Source organism: Panthera pardus, unplaced genomic scaffold, assembly GCF_024362965.1.
Source record: "Panthera pardus isolate Hobbes unplaced genomic scaffold, ASM2436296v1 HiC_scaffold_17, whole genome shotgun sequence".
NCBI lineage: Eukaryota > Metazoa > Chordata > Mammalia > Carnivora > Felidae > Panthera > Panthera pardus.
In genome coordinates, this window is record NW_026526732.1 from 95,462,146 (window position 1) to 95,484,982 (window position 22,837).

A 22,837-nucleotide genomic window follows, 5' to 3' on the forward strand; every position below is an offset into this window, starting at 1 on the left:
ATTCAATTCCATGTGATATGCAACTGTGACACTAGAACCTCAGAAAACCCCATCTAAAGGGTTAAAATCCTTTTTTTTGTATGTAAAAAAAAAATCATTTTTTGAGTATGTAAAATACATACTCAGTATTACTCTTGATTCGTAACTACACTGTTCATTTGCTCTGAAAATATTTACTGTCCCTCCGAATAGTAAAAGCTCTTGTGTTCAGATGATACGGTGTTACAAATAGGGAGTAAAGGAAGCAACAAAGAGAAAGGCCTCATTAGTCATCACTCTACCTGCAACCCCACATCTCCTTCTGTCCTTGCCCAAGTCACCACTGACTTAGATCTGAGAAAGGGACATTTCCTGATGTCACAGAGACCTTCTAGTCTTTGTTTGCCAACAGGCTAGTATTTTCATTGTAGAAGTTCTTAAACTTACCCTATTTGAGATTATGACACCAAAAAATTAAAACATAGTTGTTGTTTTCTTTTTTAAAAAAGAATATAAATTCAGTAAGAGATTAACTGAATAAGAAGAAATAAGGATTTAGGAAAATCAGTGGAAAAAATTTAATCTCAGGCACAAGAATTTTGAAAAAGCAAACTCTAGTTTCATAAGCAGGGAATTAAATATTGGTGGAAATTGAAGAGAGGGTTTTTGTTTATTTGTTTTTTTCTGGCAGTTAGATATAAAATAGGTAATGATTGGAAGAAACTTGAATAAGTGAGACAAGAGACTGAGGCAATAATCCAGATGTTGCTCATTTATCAAAAACAATTTATAAGGATCCTCACTATTAATGGCACTTTATTAGATACAAATTAATGCTTACTTGAACTCGGGCAGTGACTGCAGAGATGGAAATGATCCTACTGAATACTAATAAAATGATTAAACCAGCTCACTGTCCATTTTTTCATGAAGCCTTTATTCCTACATTTATTAGACTTTACGTATTTGAAATGGATCCACAATTTGGCGATGCTTTCCTAAAATAAACTGCATTAAGAATCATGGGGAGAATTTTGCTGATAGTTGCTGATCAACTGCTTGTAGTCTGTACTGAGATGACATATTTTTTCTGAGTGAAACAGCACCAAGTTGTAAAAATGAGGGGGAGGAGAGTTGGTGGGGAGCAGTGCAACTCCCTCCAAGTTTCATGAAAAGCTCTATTTCTGTCAGTCACCAGATAATTGAAATCCATCCCAATCTTATAAGAATGCTTTTAGTGAGTTGTGACTGTGTTCATTAAACGCAATGAATGTGCCAAATGGCCACCATTATTGATCACTTCAGCCCTGTGGCTTCAGACTGGAAATGGTTTTCAAGGGTCCCAAAAGCGATTTCCAATTTTTTTAATTAATTTCATCTGCAGCACTGTGGACTCAACTCATTCCAGCCACATCTGATCTGTACCATCAGGCCACTGGGAGTCACTGCTGATGAATAAAGAAACTGCATTTGAAAGACTTTTTTTTTTTTTTTTTTTTGACAGAGAGACTTTTTTAATCCTGTATAATTTAAAATTTACCCGCAATATTAGACAACTCAGTTTTAGTCCCACTTTTGACTTTTGCTTAAAGTATGAATCAAAAAAAAAAAATCTGAATGACCCAAGAAATCTAAAAATATGATTGAAAAGTAAAATCTCTCAGTCATTCCTCTAGCTTGTCAACATAATGTTCACCATTTGGAATTTTTGAAGTAATAGTAATTACAATTAGATGCTTTTTCAGTATTTTATAAAATTGTTAAGTGATATAAATGAAATGAGTTTTCTTTTATGTAAGTTCTTTTTGGAAGGATAAAATATTTAAACATAATCAGTGATCATATTCATCTATTTTAAATGCTTGATTAATGTAAAAGTATTTCATTCTATGTGTTAATATATACTCTTTGATGAAGAAATGTCCGTGGGCTCCTATTTTTATTTCTTCAATCTTATAGCCAACAAACATTTGTTGATACAACCGATTTGTGTTAAATGCAGTACAAGGAACTGGGTATGTGAGGGCATATTAGACGTAGCTCCCCATTTTCAAGGAATTGACAAACTGGGACATGCAGAAAAATGTAAAAAGTGCCGTCACTGAAATGAGTACTTAGAATACATAAGTCAGAATACAAGTTTTGTATCCTTTTTCCAGTATATTTAAAATCCTGACAGCAAGAATCTCAGAATTTTCCTATGAAAATGGCAACATGAACGTGTGGCTTCTATAAACTGTTCAATATCCTCACAGCATCTAAAGAGCTTGAAGAAATCTAAAGTTAACTAGTAGTTTCTTTTATATACATTCATTAAACATTTCCCATACTCTGACATTCCTATGAAATCTTTAAAACCCACCACATTTTATTTGGGGACTATCTTTCTGAGTCAGAATTGTTTTTTTTCCTGTATCTGTTTCTTTCCCAATTTTCTCCTCAATAAGTCTAAAAGCAGTTCTTTTATTTCTCTGATAAATATGATTTATCTGCTTTTGAAAGAAAAAAAAAAGAAACACTGAAAAACCTGTGGTGCATTTTCTGCTTCAGTAAATGGGTCACACTTTGTCAAATTCTGAATATATTAAGCTTTTGTGAAGTTCTGTTTTTCTCAAATACTAGGTTGCTACACTGGATATCAAAGGGTAATTTATTTTGTTCTAAGTAGGCTTTTACTCAGTTCATTTTTTTTTTTTTTACCTCAAATCATGAATACTTCAAACAAGATAACTCAGATAAATTAGAATGTTTAAAGAAGGAGAATATTGGTTTTCATTTATATTTGTGAAATTGCATGCTGCCCTTCATATATGGAGATGATTACTTCAAACTGAGATCTGTAAGATATTTGCTTTGCTAATTTTCTTGTGGCAGTGATGAATTTGATGCAATCCATCCCGAAGAAAAATGGCCCTGTCAGAACGTAGCTTCTACCAACAGGGAGATCAACATTTGCTGTCCTCATAGGGACTGACCCTAAAGCATAGGCACCACCAAATATAACTACATATTAACAAAGGTAGAAAATATGTATAATCAAGAATATGCCTTTTGCTATCAATTGCCTAAACATTTTTGGTTGAATCTGAACATTCACTTTTTGTATCCAAACTATTTTTTTCAATTGTTTATGCTATAACTTTAAGGAAGAACCAATATTCCATCAAACTCTCCCACTAAAATGATAAAATGCAATATGTACATATTCTTTTTTAAATAATTTTTCGATTTTAGAGAGACAGAGCAAGTGGGAGAAGGGGAGAGGGAGAGAGAGAATCTTAAGCAGGCTCTGCACCCAGCAAGGAGCCCAACAGCACAGGGCTCAGTCACCATGAGATCATGACTTGAGCTGAAATCAAGAGTCAGATGTTTAACTGACTGAGCCACCCAGGTGCCTTGCAATATGTATACATTCTAATTTAAGACGTATTTTGTTCCAATAATGCACCCAGCATAATGTCTGGAATATCACAAGTGCTCATAAAGTATTTCTTTCCTCTATTTCTCCGTATTTATCATGATAAATTATTTTGAGAGGGTTTAATTCTCATACTAGGTCCATTTCAAAGTGCCACATAACACACTTTTTTTTCCTGAAGATCATCTAGCATTAAAATAATATTTACCAATTACCAGGTAATATTAAACTTTATTTCGATTTGCACATTTCTACCAGCCATCCTCAAATTATTTGGTGCCAGTCTTTTCACAAACACAATCATTCCCATTTTCTCTCAGAACATTTTCATAAAGCCAGAAAAACAACACCAGCCCTGTTAGAGGAATAAATGGGCATGTAAGTGGACACTAATACCTACATCTGGCAACCAACTTTTACCTTCTCCATATAATCTATTTCCATATCTCTTTCAAACCCGTATTTACATCCTCAGAGAGTTTCATAGTCTTCAAACCAATTACCAGTTGGGTGCTCCTGTTGATTGATATATGGCTTTCTTTTCTCCTCCAGTTTCAGCCAAATGTCCATTCTTGAGGAAGAAATATTGAAATAAACTCAGACTCCAGACTCACATTCTGACAATTTGTGCTATCCCCACAACCACCATCCTACAGTGAGGTCTCCACTGCTTCACACAAAAGTGGTTGACATTGCTTACCTCCTGCCTCCAATCACCTTTCACCTGATTGCCCTACTGAAAGAAAGCTTTAGAAGCATTTCCACCATATTGTTGCTCCCAGTTTGAAAACTTAAATGATCTTCCATTTCTATCAAATCAAAATTAACTATGTCCATTTAAGGCCCAATACTAACTCATCTTTGAATGCCACTGATACATTCATTGTCAAAACTCAACAGACAGCCTTGTACACAAAGTCATGAGCACATATAATTGATAATTAAATTTCATTCAGGCACTATTGTCTTGAAAATATTTTCTGACCCTTCCCCCTTGTTCCTGATTTGGGTGAGGTATACCTCCCCTCTCAGTCTACCTCCAGAAAATCCATCAGAAAATGGAACATACTGCATTGTCATTTTTTGCTTATTTGTCTCTATCCTCCATTAGAATGTAAGTTTCTAATGGGCAGAAATATTTCCTATTCATCTTTATAGCTCTAATTAATATCTACCAAAGTATTGACATGTATTGGCAAAGTATTGGCATGCTAAAAAATGAGTATTGAAAGAATGACATTTCCTAAATAAGGTACTACATTTCTGATTCCAAAAACTTACTGATGTATCTCTTCCAGGTAAAATGCTTTCTTTACCTCTTTCTCTTTCTTTCTTTTTCCTACCTCCTAAACTTGGATAAAATTTTACTTCTTTGGAAATAGTCAAATGTTCATCAAAGAAAGGGAGGTATGACTTGAGCTCCCAACTTAAAATAACTTCTTTCTAAAGCAATAGTGCCTCTCACTAAGGAGTTTAAAAAGCCACAGAACCAAAAGACACCAATAGGTAGTATATGCAGAATCCTGACAAAAGGTTTCAGCATTCAACTCAGCCCTAGACACATGCACCAAACTCTAAGATGTCATTCTTTGGGGTAGTTTATATCCCCCATACATACAGCCCAGCTCTTCCCTTTTAGTGATATGATGAAATCCATTCCCTGCTCATCCCTCTTGCCACTGTATCCTGGCCACTCTCCTCTCTTGCCCAATGTCTAAGGACCCCTAAAACAGAAAACCCACTCCATTGGTACCTATTCTGCACTTCTTCATTTCAGGCATTAGTTCAGAATTGACTCTGCTCTGTAAGTATATACCATATTGTTGCCATAATACAACGCTTTATTGTATGTGAGAAATTTCCCAAGAAGCCTTTCTCAATATGTACCTCTGGTTTGGTTCTAGGTACTTTCCTCCAAAGATAATCCTAGTCACTGCCGACAACATTGGAACCTTCAATAGTCGGAACTGGAGGCCTTCACCAGAAAGCAGTCCTTTAATCATGTTTTTGCTCTTCCTTTCACTCCTGAAATCAACTTTGGTATAAGTATGATCCTCAGTTATCAGACCCTATCATACATCTATGAAATTTGAAAATAAACAGGTGTTTAAAATATGTGCATATCTACATTTCTTTCGTCTGATTTCTTATTAGCTCAGTATAATATTTAACAAGTAGTTCAAAAAACAGGAGTAAGAAAGTAAAAATAAATGAAATTTTCAGTCACTATCTCATTTTATAGACTTGTCATGAGCACACTATGAAAGCACACACGAGTTGTGTGTTTCTACAATGGCAGCTTTATTTCAGTCATAAAGCAAGGTTAACATAATTATGAAGCAGGTTCAGGATTCCAAACTCAATGACATTTCACCACGTGATTAACTTGGCTTCTTACACAGCATACGGAACAGAACACAAGACAAGTACACAACAAACAACATACACAGGGTTAGGAGATAATGAACTAAACACGAAGTTAGTCTGTGAGCACACAGTTGAGATAGGGCCTCAGTTGGGTCTGAGTGAGCTCTTGGCACTTACTGCTTATTATGTTCAAGCAGTGAAGGATCTCAGTTCTGTTCAGAGATCAACTGGGCAGAGCCTTCGGCGGCAGCTGCTTTTTAAGTGGTCAGACATAGAGGGGTCATGGTTGAAGAGTCTGACAGTTTGCTACAAAAATCCTCCCTTTTTAAAGGGATTTAATCATTCTTGGGCCCCTGCAGACCTCCCGTCTTTCTGCTTGTTGTAAGTTGTAGGGTGTCAGCTGATGCTGGTCTCAATGATACTTCATAGCTTCATTACCCCTAACTGCCTGCATCATTGCTTGACACAGATCCCTGCTTGACATGAGTGACTCCATCTTGCTCTCTACAAGACCATTATATCAATACATAATTTTGCTATCCCTTTGAGCTTTAGGAGTTCATTTTCAAATTCCCTACTGTGTATCTTTAAATGTGTAGTGACCCACAAACCTGTAAATGGTTGAAAGAACTATGTGAGGGAAAACATTAACTCACAGGTGTAGGACTACGAAATCACTACAAGATTATATTTGACAAAGCAAGACCTGTAAAAATGTATTTCCACTGACAGTAAGTAAAAATAATGTGGAATCTTATGAGGAAATTTAAAATTTATCTAATAAATTTAGATCTAATACATCTAACATCTAATATTTTTCAGAGTTTTCACTGTCCCTTTTATCTTTATTTTCAAACACATTTGTCTTCATTCACAGACTGGACATGCTGTACTTTAAAATTCAGCTTTATAACACCCTAGTTTTTCAGTATTATTGTTGATCAGTCAGTTTCAGAACATATAAAGCTCTTTAAAACAAATGTAGACCTAATGCCCCAGAACCCACTTGCCCAAAAGGTTTAGTAAACTCCCTCCAGTCATTTTCAGATTTGATTTTTTTTTTTAAGTTGTGTTTTTCTCACAAAAAGGCCATTGCTTCTCAAGGTGTGTCCCTATTGAATGTGTACATTCAATATATGTGTATACTTTTGATTAGTGAGAATGGAATCTTGTTTTTCTTCTCTTTGTCGCAAAATAACAAAGAATACCAAAATTTAGTCTTCAGTTATATATGGGCATGCAGGTGATGTAAGAAGATATGCCAAAGTCAGGACTGCAAAACTGCCTACAAACACTGTAAAATAAAGTCTGGAGCATGATTCCTTGCCTGTTTAGAAACAGCAAAGGCTACCCTATTATCCACGTAAGTGTATTTTTAGCTAGGTTCCATGGTGGAAAATGTGACCCTTTGCTGACTTTGGAGTGGATTCCAGTGAGAAAAGTTCAGATTAGAACAACCAAGTGAAAATTCACACATGCCCTATTGAAGGACAACAAACAAATATTAGTTTCTCTGTAATTCCGGCTACAAGGAGGGCCATATGGACAATATTACCTCTAATATTGCAGACATTAAAATTTGGGTTGATTAGAACACCTTCAGAATTAGTAGCTAAGGTATTTTCCCATTTTCATTGTTTTTACAGATCAGACTTGACTGCCTGTGCTGATTAGACAGAACAAAGGAAAAGCTATAGGAAAACTGGAAATCTTATGCACTTTTACATGCATTAGTCCTTGAGATCTAAAACATATTACATTTACCTTTTTAAAAAGGCCATGGTATGGTTTTTAAAAGAACGTGGGATAATATAAAATCCCAGGTGGTCTAGAAAAAGATCCAAATTAGAACTGCATACAATACACACAATATGCATACAATGTGTGCTAAGAGAATTCAGAAGTACAGCAATCCCTGGGGAAGGGAGTCCAAGAAGGCTCATGGAGGTGGTATTTAGACAAGTAGAGAAGGAAAAAGAGCATTTCAGACATGCAGTTTGTTCAGTGGAATGGAGATGGACCCATATTGTTTGGGAGCAAATAATTGGGTTGGAACAAAGGATTCCTTTATGAAAGTAAGAAACTACAGAATTGAAGAGATGTGTAGGGACCAACATGTGGGGTTCCTTAGAGCAATGGAGTTTGAATAGCAGGGAGATATTTATTCAACAAATAAATGAGCCCCTGCTATGTGAGAGGTATTGCAGTGGGCATTAAACAGATATCTCTGAAAAAGGGGTTTGAGCTTGAGGAAAAGGCAAGTGAGACAAATTTGACTGAACAATGCAGAAAAGACTACAATGAGGATAGGCCAGATTAAGTTGTATTGAATTAGCCGAAGGAAAAAGGGATACACATGTGATAAGAGAACATGAAATGAAGGAGATGCAAATGAATAATGTTATGAAATAAGAAGAAATTGTACTGAATGGTAGATAATATGGGAGGAAGATTAGAAAGTTCAGCAGATAAACTGGCTGAAAGTAGATTATGCTTTAGGATTCGCTATTAAAGGAAATTATGCTTTAGGACTTAAAGAATGTGCAATGCAATTCTGATGCTAACAATCCAAATTAGGTCAGACTGGACAGGTTAAGCACATAGCCCCACAGGTTAAGGGCACAGCCCCCCACAAGGCTGCTCCCACTTTAGCCACAAGCTTTAGGGTTCCCAAGCTATCCATACTTGGGACCAAGTGGCTACAAATTTGGAGGTGCCCAGTATCCCTTCTGGTTTGATAATTCACTAGAATGATTCACAGGATTCAGGAAAGTGCTAGTTTTATTATAAAGGATAAAATTTAGGACAAGCTAAATGAAGAAACCTAAAGGAAGATGTGGGAGTTCCCAATCATGAAGGTTCTGTATCCTCAAGATGTATCAGCCTTTCAGGATATTGATGAGAGTCAGCAGCTCAGGAAGCTGAACTGAGCATCACTGTACATGATTTTTTTTTTTTTAATTGGAGTTTCATTACATAGGCATGATTGGCTAAATCATTGGCTATAAAATTGAACTTCATCTCTAACCCTCTTTCTCTCCCCAGAGATCAGGCTGATATCACAGGATTCAAAGCCCCAAACCTCTATTTACATGACTGCTCTTTACTGCCTGGCCGGCCCCCATCCAGACTCATCTGGTTAGCATAAATTATATAAAGGCACTTCAGGAGCTATCTCATTAGCATAAACTCAGGCATGGATCAAGAGCCCCACCTTAAAGAACAAAGACACTGCTATCTTGAGAAAGGCAAGGATTTAGAGGATAGGATCCCTCTCAAGAACCAGGGACAAAGGCCAGCCACATTCTTCACTACACAACAGAATGAATTGAAAGTAACTCTAGGCTCTTTTAGGTGGGATCTGGCAGTTGAAATTCCAAAACAAACTGGAGAGAAAGAAAAGAGGACTAGAGTTGTGTCTTTGGTCACAAAGAATCCCATGGTATAGTTCAGGGTTCACAGCTACTCAGCAAGGTCTACAGTCCTTGTCAAGAGGATATTTATGGGAAAAGCAACCCAAACAAACACCGCATATTTTTTCTAAAGAAAACAACCCTAAGTCTGATACTTTAGCTGATAACATTAGTTTGAATAGAAACTAATTCTTGCATCTTCTTTTTTAACCAGATGTCTAAAATATGTATCTTTTACAAGCATATAAAACAAATCCCTAAAGAAATTGTGATCTTAAAAAATATATAAATCTAAAATTGACATAGCAGTGACTTCAACTTTTTTTTTTTTTAATGTTATTTATTTTGAGAGAGACAGAGTACCAGCGGAGGAGGGGCAGAGAGAGGGAGAGAATCTGAAGAGCTGTTAGCACAGAGCTCGTTGTGGGGCTCAAACTCACAAACCAGGAGATCATGACCTGAGCCGAAGTTGATGTAGCAGTGACTTAAAATACTTCATTTTTATTACACAAATGCAAAAGTCATGAGGTCAGCATTATTAATACCCCTTTATTTTGTGCACTGCATACCAGCATAAACTTGGCTGTAATTACTCTCTTTTGACATGTCCTCAGTTCAATTCATTGCCACAGATTACTGCAGTTATCAGCTAAGAAGTAGAACAACCAACCCAGTCCCTATACTTGGAACAATACCTACATGCATTTGCCTTTGAGGATGATTGTATCCAAAAGCATTATCTTTCCTCTTATTCAGTGACAGTGGCACAAACAAAAACTATGTGAAAGATTTTTTTTCCATTTCATCTCTTTATTACTCAGTTTTAGAATGATAAGAAATGGATTCCAGAAAGAATATGCCTTACTTAAAAGATATTCATGAGCAGAAAAGGGATATATTATAAAATACACTATATTTGGATTTTGCTTCTTTATACTTCTATAATAGATTATGGACATAGCAAATAGTATAAAAGAATATTTGTTATTTTGAATTAGTAAATATGGTACAATGTATTTTTTAACGTAATCAAATCTTATATGCATGCAAAATATTCACTCCTCTGTGGCTTAAGAAATAAGCAATTTCTATAACATATTAAAAATATACACTGACTGATAAGGAGTTAAAAATTTTTGAGTGCTTAGTTTGAATCACAATGATTAGACTTCCACAGGCAGCATTATCTAATGTCTCAGTTTCATTCCTATGAGAAGTAGAAGCCAAGAATTAGATGTGCAAGTGATTTGCTGGGAGAAATGCCTACAAAGGATAAAGGGAAGGAGCAAGATCAGGAACAGCCTTCAGATTCTGGTGCAGGTCTGACATCTGAGAAAGGAGAGAAGGAAAGAAGAAAGGTTGGGTAGGGGTGTAGTATAGCATCAAAGCAAAAAACTGCCTATAAGTAGAGTGTTACATCAGGTGAGAATTACCTGACTGTTGTACTCAGTTATGGATTTGGGGCAGCCCAGGAGAGCATGGGATTTACATGAACCAGTACTGGAATGGATCCTAAAAGTATAGCCACTAGAGGCCATTTGCCAACTACTCTTCTTACAACAAGTTTCCTAGAAGGGATATCTGAGTGGTATACCTCCATGGCCACCACAGTCCACTCCTTGCATGTCTGATAAAGTCTCTCTGCCACAGATTTTCAGAAAGTATCCCTTCATTCCTGTGGATCTCTCTTCCTGAGAGAAAACTTAAAAGTGGGATATTAGGAGGAGAAATTGTAGCCCTGTCTCTGCAGTTAGTGTTTGAGTAATAATTGTAGGTCTTGCTGGTTTACTGGGTGATATAACCAAAAACTCATTCTTGAGGATTCTGAGCTGTAGGCAATCATATACTTTCTCAGAGTAGGATTGCTCAGACTAGGATGTCCATTCACTATTAAAACTGAATAAGAGAATATCACAGGATATCAGAGTGAAGTGAATTACTTGGATTCCAGACATATTCCTCTCTGCCTCCCTCATGGAAATAGTAGCCTTATATCATTCTGGAAAGCAGATCCATTACTCCTGCAAATTACCTGGTATTTTCTGGCCAAATTTGTCTAAACTGCCTAGGTGGCAGCTGTAGCTTTTAGTTTAATGGGATTTCTGCTGTTTTCCTTGGCAAGAGTTTGCTCCTTTGCAGACAAGGATGTCTAATGGAAAGTCCCACAGTGGGTCATTAGGAGTAACAGTAGCCAGTAAGTGGCACCATTCCTTTCCAACCTCTTGGCTCTTGGGCCCAAACATTCCTCCTGTTTAGACCTCTGACTTAGTGTATATTATGTCCTGACGTATGGCAACACCTCTTCACATAGTATTGCCATCAAGCTGGCTCTCCAGTAAAAGGCCATTCCAATATTCTGTAAGAAGACCTGCCTCTGAATGGTGTGGTACGTGATCCAATCAGTGGATCCATTCCTACACGGTTTCTCTGTTGGATGGTGCTGTGAAGGATTCAATGCCTATGTATCAGACTTTTAGTAAACCTCCACGTAATGGTGCTAACTAAATCTTTGTTGGAAGGAAAGTCAAATTCATAAGAGTACCTGTATTCATAATAGGTATCTATCCCTGTGAGAGTGAATTCTGGCCTTTATAGGATGGAGTATCTCCAGTGTTACTAAATTGTTAACAAGTTTTTACTTGATATCTGTTTCTGGGTGATCGGACCTCCAGATGTGGCAGTAGCTGGATCAGCCTTGGGAATCCATGCTGCAGAGCCAATTGTAGCCTCCATCTCTGCCACTGTAACTATTCTATTCATATGTCCATTATGCCAGTTCTGGGGTGGTTGATGACAAAAGCTGGCTATAGTCACTAGCTAAATCATTTTGCTAGGTATACAGTACCTCTGCAATGGAAAATGATTTGCTGTGGGCATTGACTTAGGATACAAAAATCTCTAAACCTTTGCCTCCCTACCATATGACTTTCCACATATTTCCCCTCCAGACTGCCTTGTCTTCACTACTCTAATCCTTTTATTTTCCAGTCCTAGGTCATTGGTCCCCAGGAATCTGTATATATTTTCACCTCAGGTCACTCTTCTTTCCCCATAAAGAAGTAACTATGTACACTTCTTGCAGCTCCACCCATGAGGAAAGATTATCTTCTCCACTGAATTTCTAAATCACCCCTGAATGTTACTATAATGCAGTCAACATCTATTTTCAGCTTATATCCACATACAAATTAACCTATCCAAAAGTCAAACTCAGGATTTTTTTTCTCTTTTTTCAGGTGGTCATTTGGAATCCCAACATCTGACCCAAACCCCCACCCTCAGGCCTTTAGGTGTAAGCTGGGGTGGGTGTGTGGGGGGGTCACTGCTGCAACTGTGGAGGGTGACATGGTGGTTTGGGATACCTGCTCATGAATCATACTCATGTCCTCTAGTCCTTCTGAGGCTCATTCAAGATATACTATTTCCATCTTCTGATAGAATCCTAATGGACATGCTCAGTTTTATGATTTGGTGGGTCCAAGAAAGCCCAGTAACAATGAGTAGTTCTGAATGCATAGTCACTTGTTAGACCATGGACAAGAGTTCTGTCTCTGCCAGGGCTCAGTAACATAGCAGGAGTGGTTTCTCAAAAGGCATATACTCCTTTGCTGCAGATGGTATTGCCTTGTTCCAGAACCCAAGGGGTCTGTGTTGTAATTTTCCCACTAGGGCTTATAAGCCCCACACTGCATCATTATCCATTACTGACAAGTCCTACACTATAGGATCTGCTCCAGAGACCGAAGGAATCTTCACAGTCTACACTTGCTCCACTGTTACAGCATCCTTCCTCATTTTTGCCTTCTTCTGTGTGTAAATGTTAATCTCCTCCCTTATTTATTGTCCATCTGTTCTGCCCCTAGAAATGCCACTAACCATCCCCATACCCTTTGCAAATCAAGGTCCCATGGCTGTCAGTCATCCTTGCCAGTCATTCTAGTAACTGTGATACCCTAGTTTCAGGCAGTTAAGAACTTCCAAATGGGCTCTATTCTCTCAAGCCCCATTATTCCCTTTGTTCTTTTTGAACCCCATTCTGTGAGTACTTCTTCTATCATCATCTCTGGCCTGCAGAGGAGAGCCACCATTGAAGTTCTTAGTGATGCTGATGCTCCCATCATTGGCACATATTTTTTTTTTTCTTTTTGGTAAAGACTTAATTTTTTTAGAGCAGTTTTAGGTTCACAACAAAATTGAGAGGAAGGCACAGAAATTTCCCATATAGTCCCTGCCCCTACACATGTATACCCTCCCCCATTATCAACATCACTCACCAGACAGGTATATTTGTTACCAAGGATGAACCTATACTGACATGCCATAATCACCCACCATGGACGCATTCTTGACACCTTAATGAACGATGTGTCCTTTAGGATCTTTCATGCAACAAAATCCTCTGGTTGGTCTTTTGGTCTTACATAATATATTCATTCATTCCAGCATGCTCTCTTCTCTGAGTATTCATTTTATTCATTATCTTATCTTATCTTATCTTATCTTATCTTATCTTATCCCCTGGGATCCTTGGTATAGTGTTAAATCCTATGTTCCAAGAAAGACATGCAAGTCACTGAATTCTTGCGTATTTAGACTTACATTCCAACCTACTTGATCAATCTGCCTCAAAATCCAATCCATTCCCTTGGATTCAGCTGGTACATGCTGACCAATCTTATAGCTTTTTTGGACATAAAATCTTTCATCCATTACCAGGCTTAGCTCATCTCCATTCCTATTATACTGAGAAGTAACCCAAGTTATTGGCCTAGAAGCCAGGAGAGGATGTGGGCTTCACTTCAAGGGGCATCTGTTGCTTTGCGGGAGATCTTCATGGTGTCTTTACTGATGCAGACGTGCTATCCCTTAATAGAAAGGGATGGTTTCAGGGCACCTGGCTGGCTCAGTCAGTAAAGCATGCTACTCCTAATCTCAAGATCATGAGTTCAAGCCCCATGTTAGGAGTAGAGATTACTAAGAAAAGAAAAGAAAGGCAAAGTTTCTCTTGAAGAGATACCTAAGTCTCACAGCCCCATGGCTACCACATTTATTTTAATCTTTGAGGTAACTATTATTATTTCTAATTTGCAATGATGAAATTTAGCTCAGAGCCATTGACTAACTTTACAGAACCACACATCCTATAAATAGCAGAGCTGGAACGATAATTCAAAACTGTCTGGTTCCAGAGCCATGTTGCCTCTCCAATAACAGACTATAATGACTAACACTCTGGTTCATTATAAGAACCTTGGAAAGAATAGATACTGTCTTAAATGAATAACATATATGAGATCTCAAAAGAATCAATAATATTACTAATAAAATAAGCCTTTGAGTCTATTTGTATAGTCACTAGTAGAAAAAATGAGAAATTAAAAAAATAATTACCAAAGTAGGTAAGAAAGAATGAAGCAAACTTCTCAAAGTATAAATTTTTAAACAGTTTTGGCTTTTGATATATATAACTATAGTGTGTAATTTTTTAATTAAGCAGTTTCTTAAAATTGAAAACAAATCCCCAAATCAAAAAATAATACTACTTTGGGGGGGGGGGTGGCTAGAAAGAGCCAACAGCAATGGAATGAATGTAGCAATGATTTTTTATAAGTGACCCATAATCATTATATGTTTGATATTTACAACAAACTTTGCACAGTAATCATATTAAAGAGACTGGAGGTCTTAATACAAAATGACTGACTTTGATTAAAACTACGATATTTTTTGAATCACAAATTGAAAAAATTTAGCTCACTTACTCTTCAGCACTATAAAAGAAAAATAACAATTCCTTAAGGACAGAGAAAATGTTTGTTCAGTGTGCTGCTGAAAATGACATAGCATAAAACAAAACAGGCAAAAGCCTCTGCCTTTATGGAACTTATATTCTAGAGAAACCAACAATAAATACACATAAACAATTAAGGTAAGGGATTAAAGAAAAAGCTGTATGTGTAAAAAGAATGGGAGGTGCGCCTGGGTGGCTCAGTCGGTTAAGTGGCCGACTTCGGCCCAGGTCATGATCTCACGGTTCGTGGGTTCGAGCCCCACGTCAGGCTCTGTGCTGACAGCTCAGAGCCTGCAGCCTGTTTTGGAGTCTGTGTCTCCCTCTCTCTGACCCTCCCCTGTTCATGCTTTGTCTCTCTCTGTCTCAAAAATAAATAAACGTTAAAAAAAAAAAAAAAAAGAATGGGAATCAGTTATATAAAGGTCAGCAGATGACCAATGAAGGAGCTACAACTTCCTGAGGGGTGAGGTATACCTCAAAGGTTTAACCACATTAAGGCCAGTAATTGTCTAGCAGAAAAATGTCACATGAAAATTAAAGTATTTTAAAAATTCCTTTAAAAACCATTCTCTTCCCTGAAAACTGCCCATATTATACATGTGGCCTAACGAATATCCCATGTATAATGGTAGACTGAATTCTAGAACTTCTAGGTATCAAGCAGACCACCACATGACAAAACGATTTCTCAAAGGCACAGCCCCTGATAGGATGGGTCTCAAAATAGTGATTCACCAATGGAGGTGTCAACATTTGTTAATGGATTAATTTGGGAGCATCTATAGGAAATATTTGCCTTCAAACATGTTGTAATTGCTAACAGAATGTCATCATTATTATTGTGACTTTCTACGCAGGTTCAATTTTCTTCCTTATTCTATTCTATTCTATTTTGTTTTTGCTTTTGCTTTTGTGTCTTGTTTTGTTTTTACTTTTCAGGGTTTTTTTGACTTTTTTTTTTTTTAGTTTAAATTCAAGTTAGTTAACATATCGTGTAGTATTGGTTTCATGAGCAGAATTCAGTGATTCATCACTTACATACAACACCCAGTGCTCATCCCTACAGGTGCCCTCCTAATGCTCATCACACACTTAGCCCATCCCCCACCCCCTTCAGCAACCCTCCAGCAACCCACCAGCAATGCTCAATTTGTTCTCTGTATTTAAAAATTTCATGGTTTAAAAACTCCCTCTGTGTTTTTGTCTTATTTTTCCTTCCCTTTCCCTATGTTCATCTGTTTCTTTCTTAAAGTCCACATGAGTGAAATCATATGATATTTGTCTTTCTCTGACTTACTTCGCTGTCATAATATACTCTAGTTCCATCCACGTTGTTGGATGGCAAGATCCATGGATGTTGCAAATGGCAAGATTTCATTCTTTTTGATTGCTAAGTAATATTCCTTTGTATTCATATACCACCTCTTTATCCATTCATCAGTTGATGGGCATCTGGGCTCCTTCCATAATTTGACTGTGGTTGATAGTGCTGCTATAAACATTGGGTGCATTTGTCCCTTCAAATCAACATTTTGGTATCCTCTGGGTAAATACTTAGTTGTGCAATTGCTGGGTCATAGGGCAGTTCTATCTTTAACTTTTGAGGAACCTCCATACTGTTTCCAAAGTGGCTGTACCAGTTTGCATTCCCACCAACTGTGCAAAAGGATTTCCCCTTCTCTGCATCCCCACCAACATCTGTTGTTTCCTGAGTTGCTAATTTTAGCCATTCTGACAGGTGTGAGATGGTAACTCATTGTGGTTTTGATTTGCATTTCCCTGATGATGAGTGATGTTGAGCATCTTTTCTGTGTGTGTGTTAGCCATCTGGATGTCTTCTTTGGAAAGGTGTCTATTCATGTCTCCTGCCCATTTCTTCACTGGATTATTTATTTTTGGGGTGTTGAGTTTGATAAATTCTTTATAGATTTTGGAAATTCCTTCCAAATTTTAAAAACTCATCTGTATCCATGTGGAGAACAACTTGAAATGAAACTGTATGAAAACCATGGAAAGAATAAGAAAATAAATGGCAAATTGATTTGAAATAGTGTTAAATTTTTTTGGAAAAGATGGAAATTTGGGGAAAAAGTTAAGATTTATTGCTTATCTTTTTGTCTTCAATTTCATATGATATTCTTGAAAATCCCAAGGTTAAGCAAAAACAGTGACATTTTCTTAATTATTTCTAGGAAATATGTGGAAGTTAATGATTACCTACTGTCTAGACACAGACAAACACTTCTCCAAACAAATTCAATTTTATTTGTGCTTTTGTAAGTTATTAGCATTCATTTGGGTACAGTTTTTTGTTAAATTACTTTACTTAATGAGGTGTGCTATGAACATGATATTGCTGACACAAGATACTCAAAAATAGATAAAAAAAATCAGAGTTTACTTCAGTTAATAAGCTTTCAGAACAAAATAAATTAACATTCTTCTTAATTTGTATTTTTAATATTTAATTCTAATCACACACTCTGGCTGCCTAACATATCAAAATAAATGTGGTTTGTAAGATACCGAAATGTTATCAAGCATTGCTACAACAAAATATTCAGAAGTAATTACTTTAATAATAGGTAGTGTTTTCGAAAGAAAATCATCAAAATAAGATGATGGTTGAGGGAATGAAATAGATAATCTGGATGAAAGCATAGCTATCCTTCAAAATCAATATCCAGAATATATGCAGACAGCCACACTGATCACTGAGAAGGCTGAAGTGAATCAATTTTTCATGCATCAGTCTTTAAATTCCAGTAGAGTGACTACAGTTTAAAATGTGGTCTGAAAATAGTTTTACTGTTTCCAAATTTAAAACAAAACCCAACAATTACATATGTCTAAATAGATAAGTTTATTTTAAATGTATTTTTCAATCCCAGTAGTCCAATTATTTCTGGTGAAAATACTTAATTGCTTCACATCTGCATCCAAATTCTCATCTCTCTTGTTTTGACATGGGCTTCAACTAGCACTAAGTATCAGCTGTGATCTATTTCCTATTTACTGTATACATAAAAAAGAAAAACAGGGGTGCCTGATTGAGTTGGTTGGTTGAGAGTCCAATTCTTGATTTCAGCCCAGGTCATGATCCCAGTCATGGGATCAAGCCTCATGTCAGGATCTGCACTGAGCATGGATCTGGCTTAAGATTCTCTTTCTATCCCTGTGCCCCTCTTCCCTGCTTGTGCTCTCTCTAAAATGAATGAATGAATGAATGAATGAATGAATGAATAAAATAAACAGCTACTCAATAAAATAACTTGTCCCTAAGAATTACAATGGTCATCATAACATTGATGGTTTTAGTAGGTTCAGATCTAGCCTAATAAAGAGATTTTTCCTAAATGTTTTAAAGTTTTCTCCACCTACATTGGGAAGTCAGGGAGGAAAGCTCAACTGGAGAATGCAAGTAGCTGGTCTGCTCTATGCCTGGTATTAAAACTAAGCTAGCTGGGGCACCTGGGTGGCTCACTCGGTTAAGTGTCTGACTTCAGCTCCAGTCATGATCCCACAGCTTGGGATCAAGCCCTACATCAGGCTCTGTGCTGACAGCTCAGAGCCGGGAGCCTGCTTTGGATTCTGTGACTCCCTCTCTCTCTGCCCCTTCCCCACTCACATTCTGTCTCTCTCTCTCTCAAATACAAACATTAAAAAAAAAAAATAAGCTAGCTAACCAGACTTTGTAAGACATAAGACAATTGACTCTTTAGACTTCAGTCTTCTCATTAATATGCTTTTCACGAGGTGTGTTAGGATCAAGCAAAATGAAGTAACAGGTGACATTGTACATGTTTGATGTATGTAAGCCTATCACTCATATTTGGCCTTAGCAAATGCCAAGGGTCCATTCTAGTGTAATGGACCATTCAGTCAAATTAACTAAGTCACTTAATCAACTACGAATATTACAAAAATAGCTTAGGCTATGAATGGTTTAGAATCTAATAATATTTCATACATATTCTGTCATCTCATAACTAAAATGTAAACATTCTTACTATAGGATCATCATATCCCATTCTTCTAGCTAATTGCTCCCCAATAATCCTTCCCTCAACCCCACACACATGGCCATTGAGTTCAAGATGAAATATTTCAATAGTTTTAAAATATAATGTGTCCTAATATTCTAGAAAGGCATTCAAATGGGGAAGCTTTAGTGTATTTCAAAGCAAACAGTATCTTGGTCAGATTTTTAAGTCATCAGTTTTTTGCACCTAAATCTCTCATGCTCATCCTATCCATTGATGCCCAATGTTTCTTCTGCTAGTACAGTGGACACAGGAACATAAACATTTTTCTATAGCCACTTTCTTTCAGGAAGAAAATGCCATTTTTAAAAAATGTTTGTTTGTGAGAGAGAGAGAGAGAGAGCACGCACACAAACAGAGGAGGGAGAAAGAGAATCTGAAGCAGGCTCTAGGCTCCAAGCTGTCAGAGCAGAACCCAACGTGGGGCTCAAATTCACCAACTGTGAGATCATGACCTGAACCAAAGTCAGAAGCTCAAAAGACTGAGCCACCCAGGCACCCCAGGAAGAAAATGCCATTTTGAGACAGACTATAATCTATTCGACTCAGGATTTTGTCTCCTTCTCTCACTCACTCACTCTCTCTCTTTCTCCCTCTTTTAGGATTCTGTCTCTTAACAGAAGTAAAAAGTGACATTTAGAGGGAAAAAAAAATGACTACTATCCTTCATAATAAACCTGGAACAACCCTATATGTACTTTTCATAGATTTTTATGGATTGGTCAACGTTAAGTCTGTCCAACTGACATTATAAATACTTATAAAGATGGAACAGCAAAGCTAGACAGATTTGGACCATTCCTCTGATTTCATTCTTTGGTAGGTAGGTATTGTGTGTAGGATATTATCAATCAATAACATCTAGGGATTCAGTGATTCCCCCCCAAAAAAGAAGATATCTCACTTTAGAAACGGGAATGGATGGACCATAGTCTGTCAACAACACTATTGCTTGTTTCTTCATTTGTTTTTAGTTCTGAATTTTCATGTTTTTAAATTGTGAATGATATTCACCTATAATATTTCAAATAATATAAGCAAAGGAGAAGGCTCAGAAGAGTCTTGGTTAGGTGAAGTTTACCAAATAATAATATATACTGAATTATTACTATGAGCTATGAACTGTTATCTGCAGTAACTCATTTAATATTGAAATAAAGCATATGAAGTATTTTATTATTGTGGTTGTCATTCCCATTTTGAAGATGAGAAAACTGAGGTTCTCCCAGGCTAAAGTTCACAAAGCTACAATGTCACAGAGCTAATATCCAAACCAAGGTCATGCTGTCTCTGAAGCATAAGCTCTTAACACAGACACAAAATCCTGAGTTCATGATTTTAAAACAAAACAAAAACTTCATTGTACACTTTTGAGACAATAAAGGAATCTGATACTCACAATGATACCTCTATGTCGAATGAAAATGTTGGGAGACTAAGTGGTCCCCATCTCACCATTCCTTGTGTCTATATGTAACCTAGAATGTCTTTATTGGTCAAGATAATTTAAGTCCTACCCTGAGAGACTGGACAGGAAGGCACTGAGAAGATGAAACTATTATCATTCCACAGATTAAAGCATTATATTTAATCAGAGGAAATAAAGATAAAACTCCTTCATCTTGTAGTGAATTGAGACTGTCACACTAGGAGATCTTTAGAAACGTTATTAACCCTAGCAAGGACATTGAGGAAAAAGCAGATTGCAGATCTATTCTGATAATCATCATGGCAGGCAAATGAACAGCTGAGTCAGCCCAATTACTTATGTTATCACTAGAATCAATAATCATTACTGTCTGTCTACTTCCCATTCACCATCCCACTACCATGGGAGATTACAGGAAAGAGGTCACAACATGTTTAGTAAATAAACACAGCAAAGTGACTTTAAATCCTGACTTTATTCTTTTTAAAATTTTTTTAATGTTTACTTATTTTTGAAAGAAAGAGAGAGAGAGACATACACAGCGTGAGTGGGGGAGGGGAAGAGAGACAGAGAGGGAGACACAGAATCTGAAGCAGGCTCCAGGCTCTGGGCTGTCAGCACAGAGCCCAACATGGGTCTCAAATCCACAAACTGTGAGATCATGACCTGAGCCAAAGTCGGACGCTCAACAGACTGAGCCAACCAGGTGCCCCCTTTAATTTTATTCTTAATATGTGATTATAGGCAAGCTACGACCTGGGAGCTTCGGTCTCTCATGTCTAAAATGGAACTATGGTACTATTGAAGAAGTGAATGAAATAATGCATCTTAAGGTGGGTGGCAAGCACTGTTTCTGGGTTAAAATACTTCTGATTTGAATCAAAACTAATTGGAGTATAAATTTCCTTTATTACTTTTGGTCAAGTTGATGAATTAGCTACCCTTAATCTAGTATACAAAAAGATGACCCAAAACATCATGTGGTAACTTGTTTGAGTAGAAAAAAACCAAATACTGCTGTCTGCTTATTTGTTTGCAAGTTCAAGGGAAGAGTTTATACCATGGGTCTGTGGAATGCCAAACACCTTCTGGTGGCAATAGTTTTCCTCTAGTTCTTTGTGACATGAATTTGCATTATCCAGTAGAATTAACACTGACAAAGTCAAACAACATCTTTATGTAGAGTTAAAAACATTAAAAAATAAACACACTGAGGGTTTCTTATAACTAAAGAAAGTAAGAGTGTAGTGACTTTACAAAGATAACAGTAAGGAGTGGGTATAAGAAAAACAGGAAGAAATGTAGAAGAGTGAGAAATGCCTCAGCCTGACAGATAGGAGAACCTGACTCCTCACCTCAGTGCTGTAATGATTGGTATGTGATTTTGCACAACTAATGTAATGTCACTGGAACACAGCTGCCATATCTAAACAATGAGTGAAACAAACTCTCTAGGTTGAGTCCCAAAGACTTAAAGCACCCTAAGAGTCTGTTAAGTGTTGATAAAGAGCTACTGTAAAATTAAATGTTACCAACCATGGACATTCACTCACTTAAGCATCCAGAAAACATTAATTGAGCAACTATTCTCAGACATTATTTCAGGAAGGGAGGTTACAGCAGGAAATACAGGGAATACCTTGGAGGTATTGTGGTTTTTGTCCCAGACTCCCGTAGTAAAGAAAAGCAAGTATCACAATACAGTCAAATAAATATTTTGGTTTCCCAGAGCACGTAAAACTTATGTTTACACTATGCCGTAGTCTATTAAGTGTGAAGTAGCATCATTTCTAAAAAACATGAACTTACCTTAGTTGAAAAATACTTTATTGCTAAAAAATACTAACCATCATCTGAGCTTTCAGTGAGTGATCACTGATCACACAGAACCATAACAAATGGAATAGTGAAAAAGTTTGAAACATGGCAAGAATTACCAAAATGTGACACAGAGACACCAAGTGAGTTAATGGAAAAGGGTACCAAGGGCCTTGCTCAGTACAGGGTTGCCACAATCCCTCAATTTATAACAAATGCATTATCTTTGAAGGGCAATAAAGTGAAACACAGTAAAACAAGGTATGCCTATAAGCCAGATAAAGTTCCTGTCCTCATGACCCTTATATTCTAGAGGAGGAAATCATAAAAAGAAACAATGAACAAATAGGCAAAAACCTACATTTTAGATTGCTTTAGACTGCTTTACCTATGGGAAGGAGATAACGTGGCAGTGGTAACTGTAATATTTAGGTCCATAAAAATGGAAAGGATGGGAAATCCGGAGCACTTGAGGGTGATGGGAGCATGTGACTTTTCCATTTGGAGGTGTTCTGCTATTCTGTACACAGGTGTTCGTGCTCCACAATACACAGTGATGTTGAGTGCTTTCCTCACTCC

At 37.0% G+C, this 22,837-nt stretch overlaps 1 protein-coding gene across 3 annotated transcripts in view; it reads left to right on the forward strand.

The window, feature by feature from the left end:
* Positions 1-5,512, forward strand: part of KHDRBS2 (KH RNA binding domain containing, signal transduction associated 2) — a 626,804-nt gene extending 621,292 nt beyond the window's left edge. For all 3 annotated transcript variants that reach the window (XR_008422979.1, XR_008422982.1, XR_008422981.1), the window contains exon 15: positions 5,302-5,512. The gene's annotated coding sequence lies outside the window, so the exon portion shown is untranslated. The remainder of the gene's footprint in view (positions 1-5,301) is intronic.
* The last annotated feature ends 17,325 nt before the right edge of the window (positions 5,513-22,837 follow it).